At 35.2% G+C, this 16,545-nt stretch overlaps 6 non-coding genes and 3 pseudogenes across 6 annotated transcripts; 8 read left to right on the forward strand and 1 right to left on the reverse strand.

The window, feature by feature from the left end:
- Window positions 1–1,378: 1,378 nt before the first annotated feature.
- On the forward strand, window positions 1,379–2,413 carry LOC145642660 (cytosolic sulfotransferase 13 pseudogene; annotated as a pseudogene).
- A 2,667-nt stretch (window positions 2,414–5,080) lies between these two features.
- LOC145555702 (cytosolic sulfotransferase 5 pseudogene) lies at window positions 5,081–6,228 on the forward strand (annotated as a pseudogene).
- A 1,038-nt stretch (window positions 6,229–7,266) lies between these two features.
- On the reverse strand, window positions 7,267–8,441 carry LOC145555703 (putative RING-H2 finger protein ATL69 pseudogene; annotated as a pseudogene).
- A 3,197-nt stretch (window positions 8,442–11,638) lies between these two features.
- Window positions 11,639–11,767, forward strand: LOC145557208 (small nucleolar RNA snoR86). The gene has a single exon (XR_014092258.1). It is a non-coding gene; the product is annotated as a small nucleolar RNA snoR86 (small nucleolar RNA).
- Window positions 11,768–11,943: 176 nt separating this feature from the next.
- On the forward strand, window positions 11,944–12,072 carry LOC145557204 (small nucleolar RNA snoR86). The gene has a single exon (XR_014092254.1). It is a non-coding gene; the product is annotated as a small nucleolar RNA snoR86 (small nucleolar RNA).
- A 265-nt stretch (window positions 12,073–12,337) lies between these two features.
- Window positions 12,338–12,466, forward strand: LOC145557202 (small nucleolar RNA snoR86). Its single transcript, XR_014092252.1, has one exon. It is a non-coding gene; the product is annotated as a small nucleolar RNA snoR86 (small nucleolar RNA).
- Window positions 12,467–12,549: 83 nt separating this feature from the next.
- Window positions 12,550–12,678, forward strand: LOC145557206 (small nucleolar RNA snoR86). The gene has a single exon (XR_014092256.1). It is a non-coding gene; the product is annotated as a small nucleolar RNA snoR86 (small nucleolar RNA).
- A 226-nt stretch (window positions 12,679–12,904) lies between these two features.
- LOC145557207 (small nucleolar RNA snoR86) lies at window positions 12,905–13,031 on the forward strand. The gene has a single exon (XR_014092257.1). It is a non-coding gene; the product is annotated as a small nucleolar RNA snoR86 (small nucleolar RNA).
- An 84-nt stretch (window positions 13,032–13,115) lies between these two features.
- Window positions 13,116–13,243, forward strand: LOC145557203 (small nucleolar RNA snoR86). The gene has a single exon (XR_014092253.1). It is a non-coding gene; the product is annotated as a small nucleolar RNA snoR86 (small nucleolar RNA).
- The last annotated feature ends 3,302 nt before the right edge of the window (window positions 13,244–16,545 follow it).

The raw sequence follows: 16,545 nt of genomic DNA on the forward strand, positions 1-16,545 counted from the left end.
GTAAGAATCATTATTGGTCATGAGGAGGTGGAAATGGAGTGCGGCACATGGAGTAGGTTGGCAGATATGGTTATTGTCAGTACTGGAAGGCGGTAGTGTATGCGATTGCCACCAATGATGGAGGCGGTAGTGTATGTGTGTGTGTTTGCGGAGGCATAAAAAAATTGTTTATATCCGGCCGGTGGGTTTAATTTTCTAACCCACCGGCAGGGTGAGAATTTTTGTATATGATCCCAAGATCTCACCTAAGCTGTGATACCATGTCAGATAATATAAAATCATCGATTAGAGTGATTTCCATTGATCAATATTTATAGGGTTACAATGAGAAACCTAATCATATTAGGTAACATAAGATATGTACAGATACCAAAGATAATCTTATACAAAATATATCCTAAACCTAAGATGAGAATATTTATAGCAAGACTTAAACTCAAAACCAACAAGTCTTACTATCTAAATAGTTGAATTTGATTAGCAAATTAAACAAGTACAAACTAGCAACTCGGGGCATTGCCCAGCCCACACACTAGTGTTAATTAAAAACATATATAAAGAGGTTTGAACTCCTAACCTCATGGAATTACACCATGTTTTACCATCTTAACGACCAATAATTTATGCTCAATTCTTCCACATAAATGTAATTAAATGTAGAATACAAATTTGCATCTAAACTCAAAAACAAAGAGACACATATTATTCTTTAGAAAATTTTGTGAAAAACTACCTATTATAGTCCAGAATTTGCGATAAACTACCTATTAAAAAAAATGTTGTAATTGACTACCTACTTTTCGAAAAATGTTGTAATTTACTACCTTACGCCGGATTATGAAGGAGTTTGACCAAAGTTCTCCGGTGTTGCCTTGGTCACGTGACCATCACGTGACACTTAATGACCCTTTTCTTTCACCAAGTGTCACGTGACCAAGTCAACGCCAGAGAATTTTGGTCAAACTCCTTCATAATCCGGCGTAAAGGTAGTAAATTACAACATTTTTCAAAAATTAGGTAGTCAATTACAACATTTTTTTTAATAGGTAGTTTCTCGCAAATTTTGGATTATAATAGGTAGTTTTTCACAAAATTTCCTATTCTTTATATTCAACTTTACATTACAAATAATTAATATTTCAAACACTTTATTATTAAAAAAAATACTTAAAGTAACATCTCGGGGCAACGCCCGAGTGACACACTAGTTCATTGTTTAATTAAATTACTTGTTTTTTTTCTGATCTTATTTGAAATAAGTAATAAGCTTTTGAAATAAGGTGAATTAAACAAGGCTATAATAAATAGTTAAAACAGAAAAAAAAAATTATAAATATGCAACATTTTTTTCCCATTGTGAACATAACCACAACATTAAATGGCAGCCTTAGAGCCCAAAAACACAAAAGCTCAAGATAACACGGAAGATGAAATCAAAGAGCTACAACAATCCCTCCCAAAAGAAACATGGTTTGTTTGGCCAATGTATCTCTATCAAGGTTTATGGTGCCTAAATTATATTCTTGAGGGTGTAATCGCATTTAGAACCCACTTTCAAGCTCATGATACTGATATCATTTTAGCTAGCTTACCCAAAACCGGGACAACATGGCTAAAATCTCTCCTTTATACCATTGTTAATCGAAAAGGTTTGTCATCAAACAATTTTTCTCAACATCCTTTCCACTCTAAAAACCCTCATGAGCTAGTCCTCAACTTTGAGATGCAAGTATACAATAATAAACTCGAAAATCATCTGAACTTATCTGAAATTCCCTCACCTCGACTCTTTGCTACCCACATGCCGTATTCATCATTGCCACATTCAATCAAGACTTCAAAATGTCGAATTGTGTATGTTTGTCGAAACCCTTTTGACACTTTCGTTTCAATATGGCATTTTTATCTACGATTTGAGGCAAGTGAGGGCATTAAGCCCGATATGGAAATGATGGAGAAATACGTCGATAAGTTTTGCTCGGGCGTCTCCCCATGGGGACCTTATGAAGATCATGTGTTGAGGTACTGGAAGGAGAGCAAGCAAAACCCGCAAAAGGTGTTATTCTTGGAGTATGAAGGGCTAAAGAAGGAACCTAAAGAACATTTGAAAAGGTTGGCGGAGTTTGTGGGTTGCCCGTTTTCTTCGGAGGAGGAGAAAGGAGATGTTATGGATGAGATAATAGAGCTTTGTAGCATTAAAAGTTTGAAAGAGATGGAGGTTAACAAGAGTGGCAAGGTTGTGCCTAGGTTCGAGAACAAGGCTTTCTTTAGGAAAGGTGAGGTTGGAGATTGGACTAATCACTTGACTCCTACGATGGTTGAACAATTTGATCAAATGCTAGAAAAACTAAAGATGGCTGGTTTTTGTTTTGAGTACTATCAAATGAACTCGAAAAATGAAGCTCCAAATTAAACTAGATTATTGAGTACGTAAGTGATCTTGATTACCTGTTTTGTTGTTAAGCTATATGGCAATACTTATTATGAATCGAGTACATGTATTTCCTTTGGATCTTATAACTTGCAAAGCTTTTATTTTGCATCATCAACATACTCTACTTTGATTATATTTACTTCGTATCAATTAATAGTCTAGAAAAAAATGTTGCTATATTGGATTTCGTCAAATCTGCCGCAAAGTATAATTACACATTTTTGTATGCGGCTGGCCACATAGTGTTGCAGGGTTTACTTGTAGGGTGTTATTGGTTTTGTCAGCGATTACTTATAGGTCTTACTTGTATTGTGGGTTACTTCTATGGTGTTACCAGTTCTGATCAGGGGTTACTTGTAGGGTGAAACTGGTTTTGTCAAGGGTGACTTGTAGGTGTTATTTGTATTCTAGGGATACGTGTATGGGTGTTACTAGTTTTGGTCAGGGGTTACTTGTAACTTTGTAAGGTGTTACTAATTTTGTCAAGGGTTACTTGTAGGGTGTTACTGATTTTGTCAAGGGTTACTTGTAGGGTGTTATTGATTTTGTCAGGGCTCAGAGGTTACTTGTAGGTATTACTTGTATTCTGGGACTATTTGTAAGGTGTTACTGATTTGGTATGGAGTTTTGGTTTAGAGTTACTTATAAGAGTTACTCAGAATACAAGTAACACCTACAAGTAACATCACGATACAAATAACCCATATAAGTAACCCTAGAATACAAGTAACTCATAAAAGTAAACCTAAAATACAAGTAATCTCCGTCGCACCATGTGGCTTGCCGCACTGAAAAACCTCTGATGTATAATATATCTCGATACATTACTTACGAGTTACAAAATATGTAGTAACTTTTTTTTAGTGTTTTTTTTCATGGTGCCAAACTTGTTGGGTGACTAATAACTTAATAAGTGCCCTCCCCCAACCCCCCTTACGGTCTTACCTTAAAAGAAAATGGAAATACGAAATACGAGACAGGCCCTAATCCTGGGCAAAATTTTGCTTATTGAAAAGCTTTAAAGTACCTTTTGAATTTACAACTAAATTCGCTTAAAAGACCATTTCTTGCCAATTTTTTTTTTTAAAAAAGTATAATTAAACTAGTATGAAATTTGGGTCAAATCGGATCGAATTCAATTTGTTTAGGTCCGAGTTGGGTTCAGGATTCTCTCAATAGCTTTGGGTCAAGGACCTCGAGATGTCGGGTCGGATAAGAGATTACGATCCACCCTACAACCTACAACAACTACAGTCAAATTAGGACCCTTCAAACAACATGATACATACGGAGTAGTATTTAAGATTTTAAGTAGAGTGGTTAAAAATACTACGTACAAACTTCAAAGAGTAAAGGTAAAATACAGTCCCTAAACTTTAGTATTTGTGCACTTTTAGTCCCTGTCAACTCTTTTGTGCACTTTTGGTCCCTCCTCCACTACTTTAGGTGTTTTCTAGGCAAAAATTTAGGGACTATGCTGACTAAGCATTAGTTAGGGACTAAGAGTCAGCAAAATAGTTTAGGGACCTTAATTTATTAAAAAAAAAAATGGTACTCAAGTAATTATTAACTTAAAATTTGTTTTTAAGTTAAAGTAACCCAAGCTTCCTGCTCGTGATTCATTTATTGCCTCTTTCATCTTCTCCCACGCAATTCGCCGCCCACGGTTCCTCCTCCATCTTCGTCCACGCTGCCTCGTTCAATTCGCCGCCTCTGCCGTCTCCTTCGACGATCGAAAACCACCACCAACTGGCAGTATCTCTACCTCCTCCATCACCGTAGACTTGCACTATTCAAGTCAACTCCTTCTCTATCTCTTCAATTTTTAACAATAAGGAAGGTTAGGGTTTTTTTTTTTTTGTAAAAAAATTCCCATTTTGTATCTTTATGTCTCTCTCCTATTTTGTTATGACTAATTTTTCTGTTTAATTTACTTGGTTTGATTTTTGTGTTAGATTCAATTAATTGTGGGGATTTTGGATTTAGGTTTGTGTTTGGGGTTTGTAATTGTGGTTTCGGTGGGGCTGGGGGATCGTGGATGGGTTACAGTGGTTTTCGTCTGTGGGGGAGTGGGGTTGGGTTGTGGTGGGGTTGTGAGGGTACGGTGGTTGCTAGGTTTTGGGGTGGGTTTTTTTTTTTTTAAAAAAAAAAATTAATTTATTTATAAAATCATAGCTAAAAGCCTAAAAATTATTATCTTCTTTTTTTGTTTTTTTATTTGTAAGAAATCAGTATTGCTTTTTAATTACTTTTGTTTTTTAAATTAATGTTAATGAGAAAATTAATGTGTCAAAAAAAAAAAGGAAAATGACAAATAATAAATTAAGGTCCCTAAACTCAGCAAAAAAATGAAACGTGCTAAAGAAAATTGGTTGAAAAAATATTAAAATATAAAAATCAACATCCCTAAAATATTGATTACTCAAAGTCCCTAAACTATTTTGCTGACTCATAGTCCCTAAACTAATGCTTAGTCAGCATAGTCCCTAAACTTTTGCCTAGAAACACCTAAAGTGCCATGAGGAGGGACCAAAAATGCACAAAAAAGTTGACAGGGACTAAAAGTGCACAAATACAAAAGTTTAGGCACTATATTTTACCTTTACTCAAACTTCAAACAACATGATACATACGGAGTAGTATTTAAGTTTTTAAGTAGAGCGGCTAAAAATACTACGTACAAAAGTCAAACCCCCTATCCCTTTACTCTCCCTCCATTTCCAATTTTCCACTCTCCCACCAACACCTACCAATGAACCCCACAATCACCACCGCACCAACAACCGAAGAAGAGCTACAACAGCTAAAATCATCCCTTCCTAAAGAACTATGGTTCAATTCTTATCCCATGTATTTCTACCAAAATTGTTGGAATATAATTCTTGATTCCACCATTTCTTGTCAAAATCATTTTCAAGCCCAAGATTCTGATATTTTCATTGCTAGCATCCCAAAAACTGGCACAACTTGGCTCAAGTCCTTAATTTTCTCCATTTTTAACAGAAATAATTACCCAATTTCTGAAAACCCTTTACTTAAACACAACCCCCATGAATTAATTCCTCAATTAGAGTCCATAATTTATGCTAATCCACAAAACCCAGATCTCAAAACCCTAGAAAAAAAGTTAGATTACCCAAGAAGTTTAGGGACCCATCTTCCAATTCAATCACTACCCACTTCAATTAAGACCTCTAATTGCAAGATTATATACATTTGCAGGAACCCTTTTGACACTTTTGTATCATCTTGGTTATTTTACTTGAACTATGATGAGAATGAGAGTGTAAAAAGTGATATGATTGATGAATATTTTGGTAAGTTTTGTGAAGGAAAATTCCCATTTGGCCCTTTTGAGGATCATGTATTGGGGTATTGGAAACAGAGTTTGGAGAATTCAGGGAAGGTTATGTTTGTAAAATTTGAAGATTTGAAGGATGATCCTAAGGGTCAATTGAAGAAATTGGGGGAATTTGTCGGGTACCCGTTTACGAGTGAGGAAGAACAAGGTGGTAAAATTGATGAGATTATGAAGTTGTGTAGCATTGAGAAGTTGAAAGAAGTGGAGGCTAATAAAAGTGGAAGAGTTTATTCTTTTATTGAGAATAAGTGGTTTTTTAGGAAAGGAGAAGTTGGTGATTGGGTTAATTACTTGAGTCTTATGGGTTGAAATTATGATTGATTATTGTTGAATTGTATAAATTATGCTGTGTGTAATATGAATGATATGAAGATGTATTTGTTTGTTGCTTTGTGTTATACATGTAGTATTAAGTAACTATAATTACCTATGAGTTTGCCTATGGTAATTTTCTAACATATTATAAGTGAATTAGGGTCTAGTCTCTTTAGATTATTTTCAGTTCAGTTCAGCTCTAATAAGTTCAGTTTAGTTCTTAATTTCCTTCTCTCGTAAAATATTCAGTTCAATTCATCTCCAATAAATTCAGTTCAGTCAATCAGAACAAGCCTTTAGAAATCACATTTGAGTCAAATTTTTGGCAAAGAGAGAAAATAAGGTCTGGTCTAGGCAATGGACTTTGTGTTTGATGTCCATTTTCAATAATTTGGGCTTATATTTTCTATTCCTAGCTTTGGTGTCAATAGTTTTATTTCCCAGCAGACCCATAATTTCAAGTAGCCACCGCGAAATGGCCTAACTGTGTTAGAGATGGTAAACTACAAAGCTTACATCAGGTTTAGGTAGAAGGTGTAGCAAAATGTAGGGAAGTCGTTTGAGGAGCCACCTGACTTGATGGTCTTATCTTATTTCTGCTAAGAAAATCTAGATCGGTTCATTAATAAAATGAAGAACCCACGTTTTGGGCAACAAAATCTTACCCATTAAATTTGTTAGGTGATCCATAACCAAAACATAAATGCTGGTCAAGGCTCCAACGAGCATCCTATGAATAGACATCAAACCAAATCTAACTTGATCACAAATCCACCGACAACGTTTTCTCTATATATTTCTCTGAATTGGAAAACTCACTTACCTAGTTACCTATACAACTACATATGTTTTACCTCTCTACATTTTTGCTTGCCTAACAAATTGTGTCACAACCCAATTTACAACAATTTTGGGATGGAGGATCATTACATTATAAGTGAGTGATATTGTTCCAATGCCACGGTCATGCCAGGGCGATGACATACTTGCTGATCAACCATTGCCCTATTGCGACCTCAAACAACTAGCAAGGATTTTGATTTTAAAAATTCAATTTCAATTTAACTTGATTGGCCTGAACAATTGAACACAACATCACCTCTAGTAAAACTACAATGTACGGATGTCTTGTTCCAATGAACTAAACATTTTTCTATTAGTATAAAAAAAGTAATTTGATTACTGATTATAACACCATAAAAATTTACAAGTACCTAGTTTCCTTAGTAGTAGCCTACATCGTGGCTATACAAAGTATATGGTTAAGTAATTTCACATGGTTTTACCTAGCGCGCTAACAGTTAGTCATTTAGCCAATACTACGGAGCATTGTTTTTTGTCACCATCTAACACGAGTACATGATTTGAATACAGTTAAATGAAGGCAACATGTAATAAAAAGCATTAAATTTGAATGATCACCTACCTCTTAATAATCAACAAGAAACATTTATCCCATTATAGGACTATGTATACTCAGCAAGTCAGTATATATGTAGCCGCTAAATTTATACCACATAATCTTACCGTGCAATCCCCAAAAAGAATACCTATATCATTATATTGATCATCTGTTATCTAGGATGAAATGCTAGCGGAACTAGCTCGGACAAGGGGGTCCTACTAGGCGTGGGACCAACCGAGTGCGCGGGCGAGTTCCGGCAAAGGGGACAAGTAGGGCTCATCTTAAGCCATTGATCAATACAACCAACATGAAAACAATGATTACAATCAGGCATACATCTTACAGTTTGTTTGGGCTTATACTCAGACAAGCAAATGGAACATGGGCCGTTATTGGGCTTAGGGAGCCTCTTGCTCTCACCCAACACCACTTCCGGGTATGACACTCCCTTTTTGGGCTGCATATCTCGGCCCACTTTTAACATAACCGGGCCGGGCAGCCCGGTTACTATAGGCCTGGGCTGCCTGTCCCTGGTACCGGTATCGTTTATATTGTCGTCGTCACTTTCGATGGTGGGACGGTGTCGGGTGCTAACGGATGACTTGATACGGACGCAAGCGTAGGAGGCGAGCATGATGGTGGAGATGAGGACGAGGATGCTAACCGCGATCGCAATGCCATAGCCGAGGCCGACGCTAGAAGTGGTTGTGATAGAGGTGGGAGGAGATTGGTGTGGGATGGAAGGGATTGGTGTTGACATGAACTAACTCATGAGATGAATGAAAAAATAAATGTAATAGGAAAATATTGTTATGTAAGACGTGGGAGTAAGTGTAGGAAATAAGTGGTGAATTTTAGGAGGGTTATTAAAGTTTATGTTTTTTTATATATATTTTTTTTAATATATGGAATTATAAATATTAAATAAGGTGGTTGAAACTTAAAAACAAATGAGAGAAAAAGAGTGTGAAAAGAAAGAGGAGTAGTAATTAAGTAGAGGAAATGGTGGAGTAGGTGGTGCTTGCTTGCTTAAGGCCCGCCGGGCTCCACGGGAGGATATAATAAAAGAGGCATTGGAGTTGGTGTTCAACACTTGCAACTTGAATAGAAAAGTGTTATGCTTTTAATGTGGGTTGTTTCAAATCATCTTATGTCATGTTATGGATGTATATGAATATATATGTGAGCTCCCTTCATTATAGATTTCTAGGCAAATACTTATACTAGTACAATTCTTATGGGGATGTATGTGCATAAGTGCATTGACGAGTCTATCTTATATACTAGTTTTATACTACACTCGTCTTGTATTATGATGCCTATTTTTTTTTGACAAAAGTTAACAAACATCCCAAAGGTTGGATAAGATAACCATAAGTGAAATATTAAGATACGATGAATATTACTTACATCAATCGATGCGTGATTTTGACATGCTTTTTAAAATTAATTTTACTATACAAAATATTTTAAAATGTAATGCCCAAGGACCTTCATTATCAAGATTTTAGGTTCTGTTCATATTTACTGAATTGAGCTAAACTGAACTGAATTGATTGGAGCTGAACTGAACTTAATAGAGCTGAAATGAATATTTAATGAGAGAAGGAAATTAGGAGCTGAACTAAACCGAACGGAACTAATTAGAGCCGAACTGAACTGAAATTAAGCTGAAATAAACAGACCCAGACCCTTAATCAATCAAAACAACATCCCTACCTTATAAAAAGTAGAAAATAACTCTTAGGATTAGTGTGTTACCAATTATACCCTCAAAAATCTGTACAAAAAATGTGTAGAAAAATTTGTATTTACTTTTTTACCCACATTAATATGTTTGCTCTCATTAATATATTTAATGTTTTTTTTCATCAAACATATCATCAATTAATTCAAAAACCCGTGTGCAAAGACAACGCTGGTTTAGATCTAGGGTTCATATGATTAAATTTTGATTTTAATACATTTTATATTATTTATGGTTTAATTTTCGGATTTATAATTGTTTTTTTTTTGTCTGAATTTTCATTGTGATACTATTAATTTTGGTTTTCAGTTTAGATACTATTAATTTTGGTTCTCATTGACTGAGCTGAGCTGAGCTGAGCTAAACTAAAATGAATATTTTATAAGAGAAGGAAATTAAGAGCTGAACTAAACTGAAATGAACTGAATTTCAACGTATGAGAACAGACCCTAAGTGGTTATTGATTTAATATTAGATATAGATATTAGATGGTTGTAGAACAATTAAAATAAAAAAAAATTAAAAAAAAAAAAAAAACTTTGATTGTTAAGTTTTTAGCTAAAACAAACATTTCACATAATATTACTCCATATGACCAAAGCTGGCAAAACAAATCATTTGAAGAAAAACACGCTAGGTATTATTAAATCATGCAAATCAATTAAATATTATTTAATAATAATTTTGAAATAATAGTGTCAAACTTTTGAGGGTTTCAAAAAATAATTGTCATAACATATTGTGGTTGCTTTTTAATACTTCTACAAACTCACCACATAGGCACATAGACCAAATAGTACGTATTAAAACTAGCAGGTCTGCCACTCAAACCAAAGGGGTAAATACATGCCAATATAACTTCTCTACAAGAGCTAACTCCTTTGCGCGCATCGCGCGCGTAGGCAACCCTAGTATAAACAAATATGTCAAGTTTAATTGTGTCAACTATAGTAAAACCGAGATTTTAGACTGAAGACGATCAAAAGTAGAGATGGCAATGGATCGGATTCGGATCGGGTGGAGCTTCACCGCATCCATCCATTACTCTAATCGCTCCATCCACATCCATCCATCATCCGCTTCACCCATCATCCATATCCATCCGTCCATCATCCGCGGATGAAACGGGTGGAGCGGATGACTAATGGATGAGTATTAAAGTTGAAAAAAACTCACATAACTTTAATTTTCGGTTATTTGTACAATAGTTTTATTAATTTTATTAATTAAAAAGGAAACAATAACAATATATTGTTTGAAAAATTAATTTGCAACAAAAATACATATAATTTTCTTGCACATTTCAGATTTTATTATTAAAATTCTTAGATTAAAAAATTAATATATGTTAAACGGGTGGGTGGATGATTAGCGGGTGAAAAAAGTATCATCCATATCCGATCCGATCCATCATCCGCTTCATCCGTCACCCGCTTTTCATCCATTTAATTCGGGTTTTCATCCATTTATTTATTGCGGGTGGAGCGGGTTAGTGGATATCCACTTAATATTGACATCCCTAATCAAAAGAAGGTGCCTAATTTTTGTGGATCTTGTGAAGCTGTGGACAATGTATCGAACTATTCTCTCCCCTACAAAATTAGAGTAAGCCCAATATAAGCCTGTTCAATCCAAAACGATCAATGGACCTAAATAACCCACTAACTGCTTTCAAAACCCTAAAGCCCAACTTACAATTTCATACCATTGATTTTAAAGTCTGTTCTCGAAGCTGAAACCCTAAAAATCCTAGCCGGCGCATTTAAGGAGAAAGAAAATCCGAAAGTAGGAGCACCAGAACAACACACAACACAACCATGGGTAAATTTCCAATCTTTCTTCTTCCATTCTTCAAAAGCTTCAATCTTTTTATGTAAACTAAAAGCTTAATTCGACCTTTAATGGCGGATGATTTGATTATTTTTATGGTTATTTTGTTACAGGAAAGGTTCACGGTTCATTGGCGCGTGCCGGTAAGGTGAGAGGTCAAACCCCAAAGGTTGCTTCACAAGATAAGAAGAAGAAGCCACGTGGCCGCGCTCACAAGCGTTTGCAGTACAATCGCCGTTTCGTTACTGCCGGTAACCTTTTTCTCTCTCCTCTTAACTTAATTTTGTGATTAGGGTTTATTTGATTTGTAGTTTTATTTGTATTATCATACAATCCATTTTATAATATATGATTTGGAAATATCAATTAACAGGGGAAATATGTTTGAATTTATGAATGTGTTGATTTTTTGGATTAATGGGTGTTTTTATGTGAATGATTTATAAATGTTTGCTTAAGTTTGTTCTTGAGCTAAATCTGTGGGCTAGTTTATTATGTTGGGATGGATGTGATTGATTAATTGTGAATGTTAGTTGCCAATTTGCAGAGCAAGTTCATGAATTTTGTAATGATGTTATCTTGCATTGAAGGTTGGCAATATAAACCATAGGGTGATTCTCCGTGCCTTTCGAACTCTGCTCGTGTCGATTATGGCCTCGAACAAATTACTACATTTTGCCTTTTCTAATCTAATAACATTTCCTCGATCACATATATAAAACAATCAGAAATCATTAAGTTTCCTCGGCAACTGTTGCTGAAGTATATACTTTGTAGCTAGATTTGTACTCCGTATGTCGTGTTATATTAAGTGATGTGTTTAGTATATGTTTAAAGTAAGCCAATTTGCAGAGCAAGTTCATTAATTGTAAAATGATGCAATCTTGCATTGAAGGTTGGCAACAAAAATTATAGGGTGATTCTCCGTGCCCTTCGAACTCTCTTTGTGTTGATTGTGGCCTCGAACAAATTACTACATTTTGCCTTTCTGTAATATATTTATAGAAAAGTCATTCACAGAATTAATTATCTTATGTATAGGACTATAGGAGTTTGATAGAATGGGGAAGCATTTCAAAACACAGGGAAAATGGCTTTGGTTGCAAATGTGCCTTTATAGTGTTCATTAAATTATAAAGATTTCTTGTCGAATGTTTCAGAAGTTTATATTTGTTGCTAATTTGCATGTTCTATCTTTGTATGGCATGGATGTGTTTACTATGTACATATTTTAGCCAATTTGCAGAGCAAGGTCATTAATGTTACAATGATGCAATCTTGCATTGAAGGTTGGCAATAAAAATATTAGGGTGATTCTCCGTGCCCTTCGAACTTAACTTGTGTCGATTGTGGCCTCGAACAAGTCACTACATTTTGTCTGTTTATATATGCTTAGTTTGTAATTTTTTTTGTAATATATGTGTTCGTTACTTGTGGTTAGAAATTGCCTATTTGCAGAGCAAGGTCATTAATTTTAAAATGATGCAATCTTGCATTGAAGGTAGGCAATATAAAACTTAGGGTGATTCTCCGTGCCTTTCGAACTCTACTTGTGCCGATTGTGGCCTCGAACAAATCACTACATTGTGCCTTTCACATTTCAAACAAACAACCTTTAGCCCATGCATAACGAGTGTTTTATATAGTGGTTGTGTTGTATGCAAAGAAAATGTTCTTGATAGCATATCAGTTTATATTTGTTCATTTAACCTTGTCAGTCTTGAATAGGTTGTGTCATTTTTTTCCCCAAAAAAGGTTGTTTAATAAGGAGTTAAATTTTTAGAGTTCATTGTTGGAGATAGCCAATTTGCAGAGCAAGGTCATTAAATATAGGTTGATGGAATCTTGCATTGAAGGTTGGCAATAATGACATGGGGTGATTCTCCGTGCATTTCGAACTCTCTTGTGTTGATTATGGCCTCGAACAAATCACTACATGCCTCTATGATCAATTTGGAGATATTTTTTTGGGGGGGTATGGGGAGATGATATTTGTGTAATTACTTACAAATGCCAATTTGCAGAGCAAGGTCATTAATTTTAGAATGGTGCTATCTTGCATTGAAGGTTGGCAATATAAACATAGGGTGATTCTCCGTGCCTTTCGAACTCTCCTTGTGTTGATTGTGGCCTCGAACAAATCACTACATTTTGTCTGTTTCTTTGCTAAATGTTCAGTATAGTTCGTTTTTGCTTTGCATATTGTATAGTTGGTTTTACACCTGATTTAAGCAAACTCGAGAGTTGATTGTCTATTTTACAACATAATTGAAGTATCTGTGAAATTCTGACAGCATGAGACTATGAGAGCAACCATCAGTGGTGTTTATGTTAACTATGTTTTTTCAATCCGTTTCTGTGTTGCATAGAGAGGGATTTTGTTTGCTTTGTATTCCCCGTGGCAATCTTGTTCTCTTGCCATGACAAATTATTGTATACTTGTGAATTACATCTATTTGTTACCTCTTGTTCGGCATTTTGACTACATGGAAAGAAAAGTTTCTTACTTGAGGAGTTTTGCTAATCCATGTCACTTCTCACAGTTCGATGATTCGATCTATGCTTGATTATCTTGTTCTGGTTTTCATTATACTACTTTTGATTTCAGTTGTTGGATTCGGCAAAAAGAGAGGACCCAACTCATCAGAGAAGTAAGAGGTTGAATAGCAGAATGTGAAGTTATGCAGCCAGTCTTCTTAGGATCTCTCAGTTTCACTTAAATTTCTTTTTTCTTTTATATTAGTGCCCTCAAGTAATGTACTTTGTGTATTCTTAAATGACTTGTTTTTATGGTGCTATTTAACCTTTAACTATGTAGCTGGATTCATCTTTCCCTATACTTCGTAATAGAAACAATTTTGTCCATCTGATATCATCTCATATTCTCACTCCATCTTTAGGTTTTTTCATGTCCTGAGTACATTTTACAGTAATTTCACTTAATTTTTTTTAAGTGTATCCGGCATCCAATGCAATACGAATTATTTGGCTAGTAAATAAGTAAACAGGGAGTAGTATAGATGGTTTATACTTTATAGGCTCAAGTGGGTTAATATCATCTCCCACAAAAAGAAGAAAGATAGGAGAGTAGAGAGGAAATTTTAGTGTTATTGCTAAAAAAGATCATGTTTTCAGTTAAACAACATAGAACCAAAAACCTGCTTCATATACTTTGCTGCCACCAAGGAAACATATCGACTATTGACCTACTGTCATATCTTTGCCAAGAGTGTAATGGTACAATTGATTTAAGTTTGAACCATGAACAAAATGTTTTTTTTCCTCATTTGAAGCTATTTCAAACCAGATTTACATTCAAGGACACCAGTGCGTTTTTGGTGGCCGCACCATGCGGCAGGGTGCCAAATCAGCAAATGACAAAGTAACCCCACCAACCAAGTAACCCCCGTCCGGACCAAGTAACCGCTCAAGTAACCTATCTAGTAGCCCTTCTAGTAACCCCTGACCGGACCAAGTAACCCCTCCGACTACCCCTTAAGTAACCCCACTTAAATAACCCTTCCAGTAACCCCTCAAGAAACCCCTCCAATTACCCCTCAAGTAACCTCACTTAAATAACCTCCCAAGTAACCCCTTAAGTAACCCTCGACCTACCCATGTAATAACCCCTTAAGTAACCCTCGACCTACCCATGTAACAACCCCTTAAGTAACCCCCGACCTAGTAACCCTTGACCCACCACCACCCCCAAAATGCCACTAGCCTCACCCCTAGGCCAATACGCCATGCCACCACCACCACCACCACCACCATACATCAAACCCACAAACAAATATAAATCCTACCAGACCCACAACCAAATCGTTAAAAAAATTAAATCGAACAAATACCTTTAGAATTAATAATGGCTTCGAATTTCACTTCAAGTATGGCTAAAAAGAGCAAATTCGACCGTGAAAACTGTAGATCTAGAGTTTTTATGGCCGAATTTGGCCTTAAAAACATTTAAGTTGTTTTCCGACGACAGAGAACGAGGAGTTCACGGAGTACGACGATGGGTTGGTGGAAGACATGCGTTCTTCCTTTGTAATTGCAGTTTTTTTTTTTTTTTTTTTTTTTTTTTTGCAAATATATTGCCCTTTTTTGTAGAAAGGAGGAGAGAGATAAAGAGGAGATAGCTTGGTGAAGGGGATAATATGGATGGCTAACTAGAGAAGAAGAAATTAAAAAAGGAGAGAGAAAGAGGAGATAGAGAAGAGATAGAAGAAGAATTAAAAAAAAATATTGTGGCTTGTCGTACGGTGCGGCCAGCCACATATGAAACTTTGTGCAAGGACAATAATAAGGGGCTAAGGGATGCATTATAATGGAAAAATTAAGAATTACTCTGTACAATGTTAGAAAATGTATTTCGTTGCTCATTTTAATTACCTCACTTACACTAAGTTTTTTAAATTTATCATTAGTGTTACTCTCTTACCTTAGTAATTATACTTAGTATTTTAAAATTTACTCTCCCTCCCTATAAATTTCAATAAAACATGTGTTCAGCCCACTCTAAATAACCTGAAACGGAGAGAGTAAATGAACAACATAAGTTATAGAGAGCTGAGATGAAAATTGCCAGATGAAGAATCAATTATATCAAACCACTATAAAATTTGAAAATAATGAGCACATGGCCAATGGGTTAACCTGAGCTCACAGTTTGCTACTTCGCTAGTGCCTTTAGGAGTGCATCTGTGCATATGACCTACGGTCTAAAATCTGCATGGAGTATTACTATTTAATAGTGCTGCTTACTGTTAATTATTGCTTTGATTTACTATTTATAAGACTTTAACCTCCATATTATATAATGGGCCCTACATAATTTGAAATTCAGGTATTTTTTGAACGCTAGGTTAGGACATATATTGGATTGCTAGCTTAGGTTGTGGGTTTTCACTTTGTTGCATTGTTTGATATACAGTAAATCACAAGAAAGAAGACATGAGGTAAACTACAAAGCGCCGAACATTTTCTTGACTCTCCGACATTTTCTTTTGCCATAAAAGTGTAAAGTTTTTCCTTTTTAACTAGTTTATTGGCACCACCCTTCATTCAAAAATAAAAAAAATATTGGCACCATCTTATTGGGAATTTGGAAATCCACTTGTTACATAATTTAATTTGTAGCTTGTGTGTAGTCTCACGTTGGAGTATCTATTTTCGATTGATTACGTCACCTATTAATTGAAAAAAAAAAGACCTAGTTATATTGAATTGATCCATTAACTTCACTTCACATTATTACGAAAGAGAATTTACTCTTTATTACTTATCTATTTTATATATTTCTTCTTCTTAAATATATCGAGATCAAAATTAGGGTTAATGGGATGTTTTTTTACACATTTATCTTTGAATATTATCATGAGCACGATATGACAAGACACATTTAATGAAGCGGGCCAAATTAATTTAATGTTGATGTTCTTAAACTTTCTATC

Source organism: Chenopodium album, chromosome 8 (assembly GCF_948465745.1).
Source record: "Chenopodium album chromosome 8, dcCheAlbu1.1, whole genome shotgun sequence".
NCBI lineage: Eukaryota > Viridiplantae > Streptophyta > Magnoliopsida > Caryophyllales > Amaranthaceae > Chenopodium > Chenopodium album.